This window comes from Rhinolophus ferrumequinum, chromosome 4, assembly GCF_004115265.2.
Source record: "Rhinolophus ferrumequinum isolate MPI-CBG mRhiFer1 chromosome 4, mRhiFer1_v1.p, whole genome shotgun sequence".
Taxonomy (NCBI): domain Eukaryota; kingdom Metazoa; phylum Chordata; class Mammalia; order Chiroptera; family Rhinolophidae; genus Rhinolophus; species Rhinolophus ferrumequinum.
The window spans coordinates 44,710,589-44,729,157 of record NC_046287.1 but is presented as its reverse complement, the minus strand read 5'-3'; the positions used below and the strand labels follow the sequence as shown (position 1 = coordinate 44,729,157).

Here is an 18,569-nt window from a genome sequence, read left to right as displayed (position 1 = left end):
CAGAGCTGCGTAGCAATATCCACATTTGTATCTCTACTGACCAATCAGAGCAGCTTCATAATGACCAATCAGAACACACAATTCTGACCAATAAGGGTAGTGCTATTTGGACCAATCAAACTATGCAAATTTGGATTCCTCATTTGCATAAGATGGGCCAATCAGGGACCAGGGTAGGGACTTTATAAAAAATGGTCTCCCCTTTGTCTCAGCAGAGTACACTTTTGGTTTCCACCAGAGGCTGCATTCCTGCAGTTTGCAAACTGTTTACCTAAGTAAAGTTTCTCCTCTTTCTGCACCTCAGATTGGGGACTCCTGTTGACATTACATTGGTGGTAGCAAACTTTTGTTGACACTACCATCTCCCCCCTAAAGAACACCAATTTTGACAGTTGCCCATGGGTGAGAGTGCCTTTTTGATTGTCCAAGAGTCCAGCAGAGAAGCTCCAGCACATCATTGGAGAAAAAAATGGGGGATCAAATGCAGTGAAGATGGTAAGAGACAGTTTCCTTTTACCTGTATCACCCCCTCCCCCACCAAGAGCACAGCTGAGCACCAAGAGAGACCTTCCTGGCTGGTGACAGTTTGTGAGTGAGTGCTTGGCTTCCCCAGCTGTGTGGGACACTGACAAAAAGGCCCACTTCTTTCTTATTCCATTCAGAATACTGAGCTGTGCGGCTGGGCTCAGGAGGGGAGGGGCTAGGTGAACAGCAGCCAGGTACCTTGGTGTCAATAGGCCCTGGATCCTACGGATTGCTTCTTAGACTCAATCAGGAAGCCTGCATGTGTCAGTTTGGACACTGTGCCTGCAGAGCCATACAGATACGGCAGTAGTGGTAAGATTTTTTAATGTACTATACCAAAAATAGAAAAAACACTGGACTTCAAGTCTGAAAACCAAAGGTTGGTTAGCCTAAGGCAAGCAAGTGGTCACATCTGTGGAATGAGAGCTAACCATTTTCCTATACAAAAGGAATTCACCTTGTGTTCCAAATAAACCTGATAATCTGGTTCCTGCACTCACTCTCTGCATCTGTGCTCTCCCCACTCCCTCCACCTAGAATGTTCCTCACCTCTCTCTGTCATATTTGCCAATGGAAATCCCATCCATTCTTCAAGGTCCAGAATAAATACCAGGTCCTCTATGAAATTTCCCCTGATCTATCTGAATCTCCACAACTCTTGGGTACCCTCTCTTGTGTCAAATACTTGGTTATTTATGTAATTGTTTTCTTCCTACCCCTAGAAGAATTGATGTTTCTCTCTATGGTATATATATTTCCTTCAACTTTCTGTTCTCCTATACAGCCTTGCAAGATGACTTACCTGGTGAAAATACACTAAGTATTTATTATATATTCATGGAGTTAAAATGAAGCAAGTTAAAACATCAGCACTGTAAATAAAAACCAACTTTTATTGAGCACTTACTATGTGCTAGACCCTGTCTTAAGAGATTTTCATGCATTATAGGTATAATTGTCATGTAGCTATTTCTATGTAAATAATACTTATACTTTCAGTTTGCTTGACTATTTTATAATTATTTTATATTTGGCTATTTTATGTATAACTCATAACAGTTCACAAATTTGTAATGTATAAGCTCTAAAATTAAGTACAGTATCAGAGTAAATAAAATATAAACTTTCGTATTTAGCTAGAGTAATGTTCAGGAATTTCATATTTTTAATTAAAATAGGCTTTGATTTAAAGTACATTGATAGTTAAAATAACAGTGCATATTAGTCAAAATGATATACCTGGGGGGCGGTGACAATTAATAAAATCAAAGAATGGACTGCTCATAGATTGTGCCCATGGCAACAACAAAAAAACCATCAGTATTTTTTCTCATCAGATCATGATTATCCACTAAATTTTTTAAGTGGACTTGAAGGAGAAATTGTAGAGAATTCCTGCTCTGTGAGAAGAATTCTTTTCCTGTCCTACATGCTTCCCATTGCTAACGTGGGGCACATGGCAAATTTTTGACCTCTTGTCTTTAAGAGCATTCACTTCATCACGTTCTTCCTTGCTCCGTCAGGAAGTCAGAAAATGGACTTACATTTTAGAATGAAAACCACAACAATACTCCTTGAAGCTGTTGATTTTTATCGTCAGTCAGGCCTAATCATGAAGCTTATTGTCTGGTCATTGCCAACGAGCCAGTGTAACCCCTGAATCACTCATTATAGCTAAGTTTCTGCAGAAAATATTTTTTGTTGTTGTGGTAAAATAAACAGAACATAAAACTTAACATTTTAACTATTTTTAAGTGTATAATTCAGTGGCATTAAGTACATTCATATTGTTGTGCGACCATCACCACCATTATTTCCATCATCTCAAAACATTTTCATCATCTCAAACTCTGTACCCATTAAACAATAAGTCCCGATTTCTCCCCTCCCCACAGCCCCTGGCAACCACCATTCAACTTGAATTTGACTATTCTAGGTACTATATGTGTGTGTGTGTATATATATATATATATATATATATATACACACATACATATGTATATGTATATATATACATATATGTATATTAGAATCAAGTAATAAGTATTTTAAAAATCATCTCTTTAAAAAACAAACAGCTTATGTGTTATATAAATCATACACATCTTTGATTAAGCAAATTGGCTGTGTTTATTCAAGAGCCTAAATAAATCTTTTCCCATCCCCTCCAAATGAGATTGCAGATAAGGGATTGTTTAACCTGTATGTGTATCAGAACTTTTCATCAGCATGGGTTAGTACAATTGGGAGTCTCTGAAGATGTTTCACTTCTCAGTCGTAGGGAAATATCCCAAAAATTCTGGCATTTCTCCAATCTCTAGAAAGGGAGAAGTTTATGCTTTTTATTTGTTAAAGTAAAAGGTTTCGGTTTTGTCTTGTCCCATTACATGTGGGAGAATAGTTGCTGACAGGAGCACACAATTTTTTTTTTTAATGTGGAATCAAATGGCTAAAGTTAACCAGTTAAAAATGTCAGTATTCTTTTAGAGGTAGTCTAGTTTTACTAAACATAAGTGATTTTAGTTTGATTTTAAAATGTCATAAGAAAATGTATTTTTTCCTGGTTTTATGTAACAATTATATACAGAATTTCTTTTAGTTTCCAAATGTAAATTTAGGCAAATGGAGCTATTTGCTTTGGCTCAAACGTTTTCTTTTTCTTTCAGTGTTGAAAAAGAAAATATAATCCGTGGTTATATTGGAGACCTCATGAGCACGGCCTCACATCTCAGCCCTCCTGTGACCTCTGCAGTCATGCAGCAGAAACCAGCTTCCTGCAGGTGTAAACTCGCAGCCCCCTGCCTCAGCTACTCCCAGTACTTCTCGCTTTTTGCCTGGAAAATGTCTTGGCACTCAGGTATGTGCAACTGTGGGGACAGAGCCCCAAAAAGCAGTTTCCAGGCTCTCGGCCTCACATAGAAAGGTGCTGGCTCAGGTAGTAAATGGCCATCAACTGTGATCAAATGGCCAGCAGCTGTTGCTAGTTGGCTGTCAGCTGTAACCAGTGAGCCATTAGCCATGAATATAACTGCCGTGGCTAGGCTAGCAGAAAAAAAAGGGGGAGCTAGCAAGAAGATGGTGGCTGAGTCTGCAAGCGGCACAGTGAGGGTTGAGAATTGTGTTGCTCCTGGTTCCTGTGTCTCCAACCCAGCCGCCAGTGAGAGTATAGTGGTATGACTCCCCTATCTATGGCTCCGTGGGTGTTCCTTTTTGGCCTCACCATGTCCTGCGTTCTTATGTGGGGAGTGGGACCAGAGACCCTGCCTGACACCCCGCACGACACTTGGCGTAGTCGGCAGGATCCCCTGCACTACAGCAACCTATAAGTGTGGGGAGATGGTTAATTTTGTGTCAACTTGGCTGGGTCATGGTGCCCAGTAAAATAAGGATATTTTGCTTAATTTTGAAATTTATATACTACAAATTATTGAATTATTAAGAGTTATACATAAAGTAGCCAATATAAAATAGCTAAGCAAATTCAAAATAAGTATGTTATTTATATAGAAGTAGCTACATGACAATTAACTGATATAAAAAATGGTGAAACATTGTTCTGGGTATTTCTATGGAAGTGTTTTTTGGATGAGATTAACATTTACATCAGTGGACTTTGAGTAAAGCAGATTGCTCTCTGTAATATGAGTGGGTGTCATCCAATCAGTTGAAGCCTTTAAGAAAAAAAGACTGACCCTTCTCCGAACAAGAAGGAATTCTGCCAGCAGATGGCCTTTGGACTCAAACTACAACTCTTTCCTGAGTCTTCAGCCTGTCAGACTATCTCATCAGATTTTTGACTCACTAAGCCTCCCAAATCGTGTGAGCCAATTCCTTAAAATCTATCTACCTACCTACCTATCTATCTATCTATCTATCTATCTATCTATCTACCCACCTACCTACCTACCTACTTACCTACCTACCTAGTTAGCAGACATTTGGTCCTGTCCAAAACCTCCATGGAGACATTTGGTCCATGTGAAAAGGTCCTTGATACTTGGTGGGGAGAATATTAGAAAGGACAGACGTTTGGGAGGGAGACCCTGAGTTACGTTTTAGATGACCCTTGCTCTACAATTTGTCTATTCCTGAGCTTCATTTCCTCAGGGTCTTGATTTATTTCTAGGTCCTTTCCCTCTGGTTATACTCTGGTTTCCTCAATCTGCATGACTCCTAATATCCAATTTCCCTCTTAAGCCAGATTCTAACTGTGGGCTCCCTGAGGCCAGGGACTGTCTTGCTCAACGTGGTTTTCACCATTCCCCATCCTCCCAGCATAGCAACCTGCTAAGGTAGGCTTGACCGCTAAGGTAGGCCTGACTGCTCCTGTTCGTCACTGTTTAGTCACGTGGCTACTTCTACACTCAATCTTACTCAAATATTGCAGCAGATCAGGAAGTAAAATAGGCTTCATGAGAACAACGAGGGACTTGGCAAAATTACAGCAAAAGAGTTAATAATTCACCCCAGTAGTTGAACTAAATTGTTAGTGTGCAGCTCCTCTTTGGCATGTCCACTAATCCTGTGCACTAATTTTACTGTCAAAGGTATACATGAAAAAGACAGAGATCAAAACAGACTTTTAGGGATTTCCTTGAGGTTGGCTTAAATTCTCAGAGGAGATCATTCTGTAATTCTATTGTGTTTTCTTTTTCTTTTTCAATCAGATTTTCCTCCCATTGTGTGCCAACACCCATTAAGTTGCATAAAAGTATTAATCACCCACGTGGAATTTTATATTTTCAAAGTCTCTTTAAAAATCACCCCTCTCCCCTGCCGTTACCAACTGAGCTCACAGACCATGTCCCTCTGGGCATGTGTAAACTGGTCTGATTTTTTTGTTACTGGGTTCCCAGGCCAAATTGCTAAACTGACTTGATTTGTCAGTTAAATACCAGTGAATCCAGGGCAGACTGGTCAAACATATTTAAATCAATCCCAGACACAGAGATGGGTCAGTGTTTCCCCATTTATAGCATAGCGTGTCCTGAAGTCCCCAGAAGAGGTCACAAGCAGACACAGGGTACGGTGATGACACTGCAGGTATTATGTTAGCTCTTTTGGTCTCCAAGTCACTGCTTATGAATATGTACAACATAGTAATGACTGTTTCAGACATGCTAAACATACAGTTTGACTCAGCATTTCACTTTGATGAAAAGAACCTCAGTAGACAATGAATGAACGTTATGAAACCAGGCATGTGGAAGCATGTTTCCAAAACAGGTTAGAGACTTGCTCTCAAAGTATCTTATTGCTCCTCCTAAAATCTTGCTCATTTCAGTCAGTGGCCTCATTGTCCACCTGGTTCTCAGGCCAAAAGCCTCAGAGTCAACATCTTCTCCTCACCTTACTCCTCCCTCACCCGCCTCCCATATTTAATACATTAGCCAAGCTCTGGCTTCATATATCTATATCCTCAAACCTACATCTTATTACCACGTCTACTAGCATCCCTCTAGCCCATGCCACCTGACCCTTCTACCTAGAGAATTGTAATCATTGCTCCTACCTTATTGATAGATTTAACTAAAACAATTTTTAAAAATTTTCTGCAAGACAAAAAAAATACTATAAAAAATAAATGACAAATGACTAAACAGGAAAAATCTCTCTTTCTCTCTCTCTCTCTCTCTCTCTCACACACACACACACACACACACACACACACACACACACACACCTACGTTTAGATTTCTTCATATGTAAACAGCTAATACAGATTGTTATGAAAAAATATTTTAATAGAAAAATGGACAAATTATTTGAACAGTTGATAATATAGGAAATATAAATCATTCATAAACAAATTATAAGATGCTCAATCTCACTCTAACGAGAGAAATACAAATTCAAAGTTTAATGAGATGCTGTTGACACATAACATTGGAAATTTTTTTTTAATTTAATAAGCCCTGATGTTGGTGGCAGGGCAAACTGATTCATCCTCTTTGGAGGGCATTTAAAAAGTACCATCAAATTTTCAAATGCATGTACTTTTTGATTTGGCAATTCTACATATAAGAATTTATTTTACCGATATCCAGTAGTCCCCTCTTATCTATAGGAGATAGGTTCCAAGACCTCCTAGTAGATGCCTGAAACCACAGATGGTACTGAACCCTATATATACTATGTGTTTTCCTATATAAACATACCTATGATAAAGTTTAATTTATGAATTAGGCATAGTAAAAGATGAACAATAATAACTAATAATAAAACGGAACAATTATAACAATATACTGTAATAAAAATTATGTGACTATGGTCTTTCTCCCTCTCAAAGTATCTTATTGTACTACACGCATCTTGTGATGATATGAGATGATACAATGTCTATGAGATGAGATAAAGTGAGGTGAATGACAGGCATTGTGACATGGCTTTAGGCTACTATTGACCTTCTGACAGTAAGGGTTACTTAAACTTAAGCACTGTCATACCTTGCCAGTCAATCTTGTAACTGAGATGGTTATTGAGTAACTAATGGGCGTATGTATAGCATGGATACACTGAACAAAAGGATGATTCGTGTCCTGGAATGGACAGGGTATGACGGCGTGAGATTTCATCATGCCACTTAGATGATGCACAATTTAAAACTTATGAATAGTTTCTTTTTGGTGTTTACCATTTAATATCTTTGGACAGTGGTTGACTGTGGGTCCCTGAAACCGTGGAAAGCAAAATCATGCATAAGGGGAGACAACATTTGCACATGAGCTTAAAGATGCAAATATACATTGCAGTAACAAAAGAAGCCAGACAAATGCACATTGGTAGGCAGCTGGCTAAGTAAGTCCTGGTGTATCCGTTGAGTGGAATACTATGCAATGGTGAAAAAGAATGAAACAAAACTACCTTGTATTGATAAGAGAAAATTTCCTGGATATAGTGTTAAACTGTAAAGAGCAAGATGCAGAAGAGCATACATAACATGCTATCATGTTTAAAAACCTGGGTGAGGAAATATACATATATTCCTTACACATAAATAGCCTATTTATGGAAGGATATACAAGAAACTGGTAATAGTGGTTGCCTCTGGAAAGATTTCCTAAGAATTTGGGGTAAAGGATAAGAGACTTACTTTTTACAAAATTTCCTTTTGCGATGTTCAGATTTGTACCATAATCAACAATTGCCTATTTTTAAAAAAATGAGTATATACAATTTAAATTTTTCCCATGAAAGGAGTTAGAACAATAATTTTATTTTGGTGATATATAGTTAAATTCAGGAAGACGAAGAGAAAAGACTGATTATATTTTGTCATGTTAAAGGAAAATATTAGTATCACTTTTTTTTGGAAAAGTTTGAGGTTTTCCCTAAAGAGATTAAAAAAACACAGTTCTATTATGTCTTTACAGTTTCAGAATGATTATGTATAAAATAATACTTCAGACAAAATAATGGCTAATATTTAGAGAGAATTTACTATGAGCAAACACTGTGTGAAGTTCTTCAAAATAACAGTACTGGTCTCATCTCCCCAGTATAGCTAAGGAAATGAAAGCTCAGAGAGATTAATTCACAGAGCTAGTAAGTTACAGAGATGATACAAACCTACGCAGTCTGAGCCCAGAGTCCCATTCTAAACCACTGTACGGTTCATTATTGTGTTATTAATGACTCATTTGTTTCATACAAAACACTTAAGGGTACATAATTTCCAATTCAAAACAAGTACTTATAAGAAAAAGAATCTAATCTGAACTATAGGAAATAAATACATAAATGCTATAAATTCATAAATTCTAATATTGTTTCTGATTTTATGGTCAACAATTGAGAAAGATAAAAATACAGCATTTTAATACATTTAAATAACAATTGGGAAATTGTTGACCACTGTGTTATACATATATATAAACACATATATTTTTGTGTTTATATTCTTGGGGAACTGTGTGTTTTTACAGGACCCATCAGCTCCATGTCAAGTCGTTGTTTTCAATCTAGTTATGGAGGGCGCAGCTCATTGGCCCATATGGGAATCGAATCGGTGACCTTGGTGTTATGAGCACTGAGCTCTAACCACTGACCCAACCGGCCGCCCTGTGTTTATATTCTTGATCTTCATGAAATCTTAAAGTAATGAATAAAATGGTTTAGGTCAGTGTCAAGATTGAATTGTACCCCCCAAAAGATATGTTGAGGTCCTAACCCCCTCATATGGGTTGAATTGTGTCCTCTCAAAATTCATTATTTCAAGCCTAACCCATGTTGCCTCAGGATAGAATAATATTTGAAGAAAGAGTCCTCACAGAGGTTCTCAAATCAAAGTGAGGTCATTAGGGTGGGCCCTAATCAATACGACTGGTATCCCTATAAAAAGGGAAATTAGGACACAGAGACAGGTATGCACAAAGGGCAGACGATATAACAAGACCCAGGAAGAGGATGCCCATCCCCAGGCCAAGGAGAGAAACCTGGAACAGATCCTGCCTTCACAGCCCTTCACCCGCCTCCCCAGCTGTGAATGGGACCTTACTTGAAAACGGAGCCTTTGCAGATATAATGAAATTAAAACGAGGCCGTGCTCACTAGGGTATGGACCCTAATCCAATATGACTGGCGTCCTTATAAGAAGAAAAGAAGAGACACAGAGAAAGGGATAACCCTATGTGAAGACAGGTTGAGACTGGAGTCATGTGTTTGCCAGCCAAGCAATGCCAAGGATTGCCAGCAACGCCAGAAAGGCCTGGAGCCGATTCTCCCCTCGAGCCTTCAGAGGCAGCGTACCCTGCCCGACACCTCGAGTTCAGACTTTTGGCCTCCAGAACTGTGAGATAATACATTTCTGTTGTTCTAAGCCATCCCATTTGGGGTTCTTGCTGCAGCAGCCCCAGGAAATGAACACAGTTGGGTTCCCTAGAGTCAGGTCGGTGTGGGAGTGACTTGTTATGCAAGTGCTCATGTTGAAACCGTTACTGGAGGAGTGGAGAGGCTACACCAGGAAGGGGACACTGAGGTCATCTGCTAAGGGCCACAGATGGTGATGTCCCCTGACCCTGAGAGGGATTCTGGAGTGTAAGGGACGCCTCGGGGTGGGCCAGCCGAGGCAGAGGCTAGGCTTCTGGCCCCAGCACCCTACGGTGTCAGGCTCTAGACCTGCCTGAGGAACTTACCTGCAGGCACCTGGCATCCAGTGCCTAAGAACTAGAAGGTAGTTCTTCATAAAAGTGCAGCACATGTTACTTGTTGACGTCAAAACGCCCCCCACACAGGGGAAGAATAAAATGGTAAAAAGGGAAGTGAGGGAATTGAGGCAGAGTGACAGCGTCATCCCGCACATCGAATAATCTGGTCTGCGGTGTCTGGAGTCTAGAAAGCTGGATGCTGATTGCCAGTCCTGCTACTCCCTTGGGTAACTTTAGGGACGTGCACTTGTATCTTGGGCCTCGGTCGATACACTTCTGTTAAGAGATAAAGGTAATGCTTTTACAAAACATTTTTTTATTTTCAGAAAACGTTAACTTTTCTGGGCTGCTACTCATCTGGTATAGTTACATATTGATTGTTAAAACATAAACAGTTCTGTATTGAGTGGTCATTAGCCATTGTCCTGGTGTCGCCAGAAGCCCTCTCCTACTTTGGTCCCTTCCCTGGAACCCCTGGACTTCTCTATGACCAGCTCCGTGGAGGTGGGGACCTCATTTTGCATGTGCTCAACTATACTGAACTCTTAGTGGTTATGCAAAAAATATGATTTTGTTCAACCATATTAAACGCATACTAGTTATGGGGGAAAAAGTCTGATTTTCACATTCTCGTTTTACCTCCAAAAATATATAATTTCATCAAATGCCCCTTCACCAATGTTATTTATATCGCTCATTAACCACAAGGTTTTGTTCTCTTATTAAAATATATCAGAAAGATTTGAGAGTTTGAAATTGTAAGGAAAGTCCTGTGTTAGCCTGAGCACAGGAGGAGAGTGGTGAGGAACATTTTCTTCCAGCTTTCCTCAGACAGCAGCCATAGCGTCTTCAGCACGTTCTTTTTACAGCTTTTGTGACTCATTTCCTCATTTGTAACACAGAAATAGTGATGCAGTGCCAACCAACCATAAAGGAGTGTTATGAGAATTCTACTCATAAATTAAAACTTTATTTCATATATAATTTTGACTGTATGTATTTATAATACAATACTTTTGGGTTTGAATATCTTATATTATTTTTGGCTCTGTATTTTGTGACTAGAAGCTGTGAACTATACAGACCGTGATGGAAAATCACTCCCTGCACAGTACCCTAGACTGCAATGTCCTTAAAAGGCAACGTGCTGGCTTGAGAATTGAATGATTTCATAACTAACCTGTGATCCTCGTCCACCCCCCACACCCCCCACTTCACATCTGAAAGCACATTTACACATAGGGAGAAAAGTCTCTTTTTTTCCACGTGTTTTCATCTGACAGCTCCTCTTCCAGGTCTCCTAGTTGGAAAGACATTTATTTCCGCCCAGGCAGATTGTTGCTCCTGGAAGAATGCTTCACGGTCATACAGTGCAGACTGTCTCCCAGTGCAGGAATGCCCATCTGCTTAATTGATAGATGACCCGCCAAAGATGAATTATTTATTGATTGAGTGTCTACTGTGTGCCTTGACATTGTGCCAGAGCGCACACACTGGTAGACCCTGAGATAAAGATTCAAGTGCAAGTAGTTCACTTGAGAGACGATCCCAGGAAACACTGGACATGATGGACATGAGACAGGGAAGGGATGGAAGGCAATAAACGGTTCCTTATCAAGCAAGTCACCACTTTGGGCAAAGAGAACTCAATCATGGTTTTCATTCTGAAAACCATGACTCAGAATTAACCCGACCGAGGGGCAGGGGAGCTGGGGTATTTATCCACCAATTTTCCACTGGTTCAGGGTGCTTTCAAGGGAATTAACTGTCTGGTATTTATGGTTTCCCTGTGCATGGGCTCAGGGTGTTCCCAAGGCCAGAAAAAGCCTTCAAGTGGAGATTTTCAGGGGTCAGCTGTAAGTAGCCTTTGATTTTGCGAGTGAATCCGAAGGAGCTTGGGGTGGAGGCCAGTAATAGCATCTTCTACAGTAAGACAGAAAGAATTAAGATGCCCTCCCTCTTTTAACCTGAAGGAGGGAACAAAACATTCACTCCTTAAACCCAGTAGTGTCCAAGGTGGGGAGGGGTACAAGTGAACAGGCGTAAAGCACTGTGGCAATGGAAGTGACAAGCCTCAGGAAGCACGTGTAAAACTCTGAGTCAAATTGAGATGAAGATGAGCAATGAGAAGAACAACAACTCTAGACGACATCACACCATGACTAATCGCCAGTAGCCCAAATGATGAGATTGTCAGGAATGTTATGGAAATACAGGCCTTCCCATAGTTGTCTGGCTGAAGTATATGGATGTTCCCTTAGGGAGAAAAACCTGACAGAGAGTCAAACCTTGGACGAAGGGATTGAAGGAAACAGATGAGTGGGGCAGGGCTTCCAGCTCCTCTTTTGGAGAAAGCTGGTTGAAAAATCTGAGTGTCAGGGAGCCAGGCGGAAGGGCCAGCAGGGCAAGCTAACCAGGAGCACAGAAGATGCAAGGCCTGGACTGCAATGCTTGCACTAGACCTGGCACTGTTTGACACCAGTTACTTAGGCCAATGCAAGGGGTGCCAAGCCTGGCCTAAACCCACCTGCCTGCAGTGAAGAGTAACTAATATCCAGCTGGGCTGTAGGTTTTTTTTTTGGTTATGAGAGGAGTGAGTGCTGAGCCTACAGAAATCATTAGAAGGAGCTTCTGGGTGCTGGGGCAGCTGGGGGTGACTTCCCAAGGTAAGGCAGCTGGGAGTGAAGCAGTCTAGTTTCTAGGAGGTTTTTCTCTGGGTTCCAACTGAAATTTACCCCTCTCCATCTTTTCCTTGGTGCTAACGTTGCCCTTTGGAATTTCTTGATCAGTCCCAAGAAAGTTTTTTGTTAACATAGTGCCTAGCCCATGGTAGCCAATAAAAACTCCATTTGGGTAGGTGTTTGTGCTTTGTGAGCTATTAGGAAGGTTATGACAAAAATGTTGTAGCTAATATCTCCTCCCCTGGTTTCAGCTAGACTCTTCTACTCTAGATATTTCCAGGGAAAGCAATTCTGTCATGGACACATGTTGGATCTGTAGTGCTTTACCGCCAAACTCCTCATCCCTAATCCACTTGACATTTCAGGCTCATGTCAAGGCACTGTCTCAAACCACAATTTCTCCTTTTCTGCCATGACAAGCCCATCAGTGGGATTTCTCCCCCATTGTGATACTCATCCTCTTACAGAATTTTAAGTGTACGCAACATTTGTTCAGATTATCTCTCATTGAAAGAAACATATTTTGCTACCTTGTGAATCTTCCATATGGATCAAGAAGGGCTTTAATTCATTTTATGTTATTTGGAACTTAAAGATTTAAGAATGAATAACAATGTTGCACACATATTGGCAAGTCTGCCTGTGGTCACTTTGGCAAAAATGTGTAAGTGGTACCCTCACATCCTCTTTAGGATTTGAAACATTGCTCCTTTTAAAACTGAACGAAGACTTTTATTGTGCACTTTGCTTTATAGTACCACTCCACTACAGACAGGAGACCATTAGGTTAACCTAGAAGTTATAGAAGGGAATTGAAAAGTTTGGCTAAAAGAGCTTATGTCTTTTGAGCTAAACATTTTCTATTTCATTTTAATTGCATGTTTATGGATTTCTGAGAAATTAAAAACAATGTGTTATTATTACAGCAGTCATCCACACCAAAGAGAGAGAACAAGCCACACCAAAGACAGGAAAAGAGCAAGAATGAAAATTCCACAAAAAAAAAGTCAGAAGAATGGACAAGATTATTATTCTTGTCCAACCAAAAAAAGAGTCAGAAGAAATGGGGCTTTCTCAGTATAGAGAATAATCCTTTTCCCCCATTCACATGAGATTGTTCCCAACTCTCATTCATTTTATTAGAATTTCTAATGATGTTAAATTGTAATGAATTTTCAGTCATAGCTTCCATTAACAATATAGTTTAAAAACTTAAACCTGAAGAATTTACATACACACGTATGCTCCAAGTTTAAGGGTAGATAGATAGATAGATAGATAGATAGATAGATAGATAGATAACCCTTTCTTTACCTTAACATTATTGATCCTGAATCTGCCTGTATGTGTAGGTAATGTAAATATGTTTCTTTTATAAATGATATTTCTTCTTTTGTCATTTTCAATGGGAACTCCATTTCCATTAATTTCCATTCTACCAAAAAAGGAACTATTTTTAAAGTTAGGTTAAAAATATTGTTTTCTGTTGATCCTTCTTAGTAACTGACATAAAAGTAGGTTATGTCCTACTTCTAGAAGAGAACCTATGCATGGTGAGGAATACACAGAAGGGATTGTAGTAGAAAAAAATCATTTGTCATTCTCTATTTTCTAAAATATCGAAAATACCAAAGCTGGAATTATTCCTATACATGATTTTGCTTCTTCTAGAATAGAGAAATGTGGATTTGTGATGAAACCTAAAACCTGGAAAAAAGGTAATTACCATTTAAAAGAAAAAACAAAATTTTCAAAAACTGAACAGCAAACTATGGCAGATTTATAAATGAGGTCAAAAGAGAAATAATCTGAAACATCTGTTGCTGATATGCCTTTAGTGCATATAGTAAAAGTTTCCAAATTAAATAGATCTGACTTTTTAAAAGCTGCATTCTGAACTGTCATTGATAGGTAGAAGGGAAAAAGGTCAGACATCTCAGCAAACCATTCTTGTCTCATAATTTTTCTGATTCCTTTTTTTTTTTTTTCTGAGAAAGTTTATTATTACACAGAGTGGGGATGGGGCTCCCCTCTCTGTGTAATGGTCCTTCCTGAATGGGGCCTCCTTCATGGCGGCAAGGACGGTGCTCAGCTCCTCTCGCTTCCTTTTGGTGCAGATGTGCGTCCCCGCCCTTTTCTTGATGAACTTCAGGGCCCCGCTGGTCCTTACAGACCTGAGCAGCTCCCTGGCGCCGCTCGTAGCGGGCAAAGCCGCACACCCGCCGCATCACGTCCCGCACCATCGTGGTGCGCTCGGCTCGCTCACGTCCTCGGTCACCGCGGGGCCCTTGTGGAGGCCCGTGGCCGTGGGATAGTGCAGAGCCATGGCTGTGCGAGGTGCAACTCACCTCAATTTTTCTTATTCTTTTTGAGTAAGGTAAGATTTTTCCTTGACCTTCACAACGCTGTCGCATACATTTTATTTAGATTTTCTAAAGCCGTTTAGACTGACGTTTCTGGGATTGAGGCCTGGAATGGAATCATCATGGAGGCTGGAAGAATGTTAATTGCATCTGTTAACCCTAAACGCCTCCCAGACATCACTGTTTAATGCTTCCAAGCAATCCTGTAAGGCAGGTATTATCCCCATTTCACAGATAAGGAAAGGTAAGGCTTAGATTATACAACTTGCTGAAAGTGGAGCTGGGATTCAAGCAGAGGTCTGCCTGTCTCTAAAGCCAAAGTACCAAATGACTCCCATGTATGGTTAAACACGCTGATAGAGAGAAAGGTGGAGAAAAGGATGGCAAAATAGGGCTCACAATGGGGCCTTTTCCTTAAAGGTGTTATCGAATGAACTGGGGAGTTAAAACTTGAAGTAAGCAAGAGGGTGTCAATTGAAGGAAATCATTAAGTGAGGATACAATTTAGGGCTGACTCTGGAGTTAGGATTTTACTGAGATATTTGAGATTGAGATAGAGTTTAGATTCAGAGTGGAATTTGCATTAAGTAGTGGGAAGGGTTTGGAGCACAGTGATGACAAGATTCACCTGGGCAATTGTTGGACATACAAATTCTTGGTCTCACTCAGACATGCTGAATCCCTGTCTCCCAGGGAAAGTAACTCTGTTCACAAAGGAACCCAGGGGAGTCTGGTCACCAGGAAAGTAGGGGGACACCAGTCACTGGTCACAATTCTGGCTTCCCATGGGAATCATGTGGAGAGCTCTTTGTAAATACTCATGTCTGCCCTCCCCATTTAATCATACTATGAGTAGCGGGGGCTATTATGTTTAACAATTTCCCCAGGTGCTTCCAATGGGAAGCCAGGGTTGAAACAGCAGATAGATGATTAGAGATGATAATAAATTAGTTCTCTCTTCTGAATTCATAAAGCTTTCCAACAAACCTCTTAGATTGGCAATTTTCGCATGCTAATTTATAAATATTTGTACACCTGTTTTTACAATGCTGTCGTCCTGAAGGACAGAGACTAATTCATTTTATCACCCATATATTTAGCAGTGTGATATTGAGTAAATATATATTTGTTCTGTGCACATAGGCATTCAAAGGACACCCTCGGTAGCTCTGTTCAAGGACAAGAAGATTACCATGTACACCACATGCATATTCACCCAGCAAAAGGGACTTTTCTATTTGTTTTATGAATTATCAAGATGTACTCAATGCTAAGCAGTTTCTTCACCAGTTGGAGTTTGGGGAGCGTGGCCCTCCAAGTTGTTATCTTATTCACAAACTTTTCCTGGTGCCAGACCTTTCTGAGCAGGTCCTGCCTTGGCCTTCCCTGAATCCAGGCTGGCTCTCAGTGACTCGCTTGATCAATAGAACATGGCCTTTGGGGACTTCCAATTCTAGGTCATAAGAATTCTTGCAGCTCTGTTCTGGAGCTCTGGGAACATTCATGGAGCCTTGAGCTGCCATGTAAGAAAGTCCAACTACCCTGAGACCACCGTGCTTGAGAAAACACATGGAGAGTTTCTGAAATTACATGAACAGAGATATCTGACCAGCCCCCAAAGCACCTCTAGACTAGAGGTCTGTCAAAAGATTAAAAGTCCTTTTTAATCGAGCAAAGCACATCATTTCAAAAATACCACAGTGAAGCCCTATCTATAATATACAGAAAAATAAAAGTTAAGTAATTTGTAAAAAAGGAATAAGTCTTTCAATATTTTAATGCCTCGGGTAAAGCACAAAGTAGCGAGCAGAACAAAGACTGTATATGTCTGCAGAATCACTGGAGAATACAGACCTGCAAATGCAGGCTCACAAGGGGGTGTTGTGCTGGCCAACAGCACACCCCAAATGCCATGGGTAGTGTTGCCTTTGGTAAGCTTAGAAGATGATGAACCCAGTTTTATATAGTTCTAAACAAAATCAAATACATCATCTCCTGATAATGCACACATTAGGTGTGTTCCTGGAAAATTCAGTATATATTAAAACAATATAAAAATGCCTTATGTATAGGAATTCTGGACCCAGGTAAGATGGAGAAAGCATATTCTACCCTGTCTGTCTCCCTGAATGCAGCTGTGAAACCTGCATGAGGACTCTGAAGAATAAGTGGAAGCAGTTGGATTGGGAAAGAAGACCAGAATTTGTGCTACCACCAAACTGGAAGTGAGTTTCCTATGTTTGCTCCCTTTGGTATTCCTCATAGCTGGACTCCAGGTAGTCTGAAACCTGGAAGTGTGCCCCAGTCATGGATGAACAGAGTTCCCAGAAAAGCTCTAGTTCTGGCTGAAGTGACTGGCAAGAGGACTCCTAATTATCAGAGTTTGCAGATCCTATTTTTCTTATTTTCTTCCTTTTCTCTGTTTTCTTGAGCCTTAGCCTCCAGGCAATCCCAGCCTTAGAGCAGCAGTAGAAATCTTCAGGTATCTAAAACTCTGAGGCAAGGAGACTTCCTTTTTAATCAGAGGAGCTGTGACCCCAGGAAGAAGAACAAACTCACAATGTTTTTTTCGCCCTCTGTCCTCCCACCTCCTAGTCCTGGATATGGGCACTGCTCTGAGAAGTGTGCAGCAGAGTGGCATAAATAATATCCCAGCTTTCTAGATGGAGGACCAAAAAAAAAAAAAAAAAAGGAACCACAGGAAACTAGAAAATACCAGAGACATGGCAGAAAGGAGACATCTCAGCTAAGTTTATGAACTCCTGGGCTCACTTCTGAGCTGCATGGATCTGACCCTAAACAGCATACGGTAAAGTATGAGAACTGAACTATGGGGTAGATACTCCCCAGGTCCCAGACTGGGCCAGTGGGTGCTATATACACAGGACTGATCCAAATAGCATAGCAAAGACCCTGAAAATGGAACTGACATTGGAAAAGCCACATACAGAAAGAACAATGGAGCAAAAAAGAAAGTCTGTAAATAGATTCACACAGATAGGGTTATTTGATTTTCAACATAAGTGCAAAGGCAAATCAATGGGAAAAAGATAGTCTTTTTAGCAAGAGATATTGGGACAAATGGTTATCCATATGCAAAAAACAAACAAAAATAAACTTTAGCCTAAACCTCAAACTTATACAAAAATTAACTGAAAATGGATTATAGATCTAAATGTAAAACACAAAACTTTGAAAACCTTAGAAGGGAACAAATCTTTATTAATTTGGAGTTAGGTAAAGAGTCCTTTTACATGATATCAAAAACAAAACCGATTAAAGAAAAAAATTAATAAATTAGACTTCACTAAAAAGGATACGAGCAGGTGGCAAATAAGTATGTGGAAAAATATTCAACATCATTAGCCACTAGGGAAATGTAAATTAAAACCACGGTGAGATGCCACTGCACACCTATTAGAATGGCTAAAATTTTAAATACTGTTAATAGTGAGTGCTGCCAAAATGTAGAGTAATTAGAACTCTTATAGATTGTTGGTGAAAATACAAAATGCTACAGTCACTCTAGAAAGAGATCTGGCAGTTTCTTATACAGTTAAATATACATCTGCATTTGTCCCAGGAACCCTGCTCCTATGTATTTACTTATTCTAACAGTATTTTTATAGATTCCTTGGGTTTTTCTATAAAGACCATGATGAAATATGCAATAGCGATAGTTTTGTTTCTTCCTTTCTTATCTATATGACTTTTTCTTCCGTTTACTGCCTTGTTGTACTGGCTAGAACAACCAGCACTATGTTGGATGAGAGTTTTGAGAGTAGACCTCCTTGCTTTGTTCCCAATTTTGTGGAGAAAGCATTCAGTCTTCTACCACTAAGCATAATGTTAGC

General features: G+C 39.9%; 1 pseudogene; it reads right to left on the bottom strand.

The window, feature by feature from the left end:
- Positions 1-8,838: 8,838 nt before the first annotated feature.
- LOC117021164 (60S ribosomal protein L36-like) lies at positions 8,839-14,678 on the bottom strand (annotated as a pseudogene).
- Positions 14,679-18,569: the final 3,891 nt, after the last annotated feature.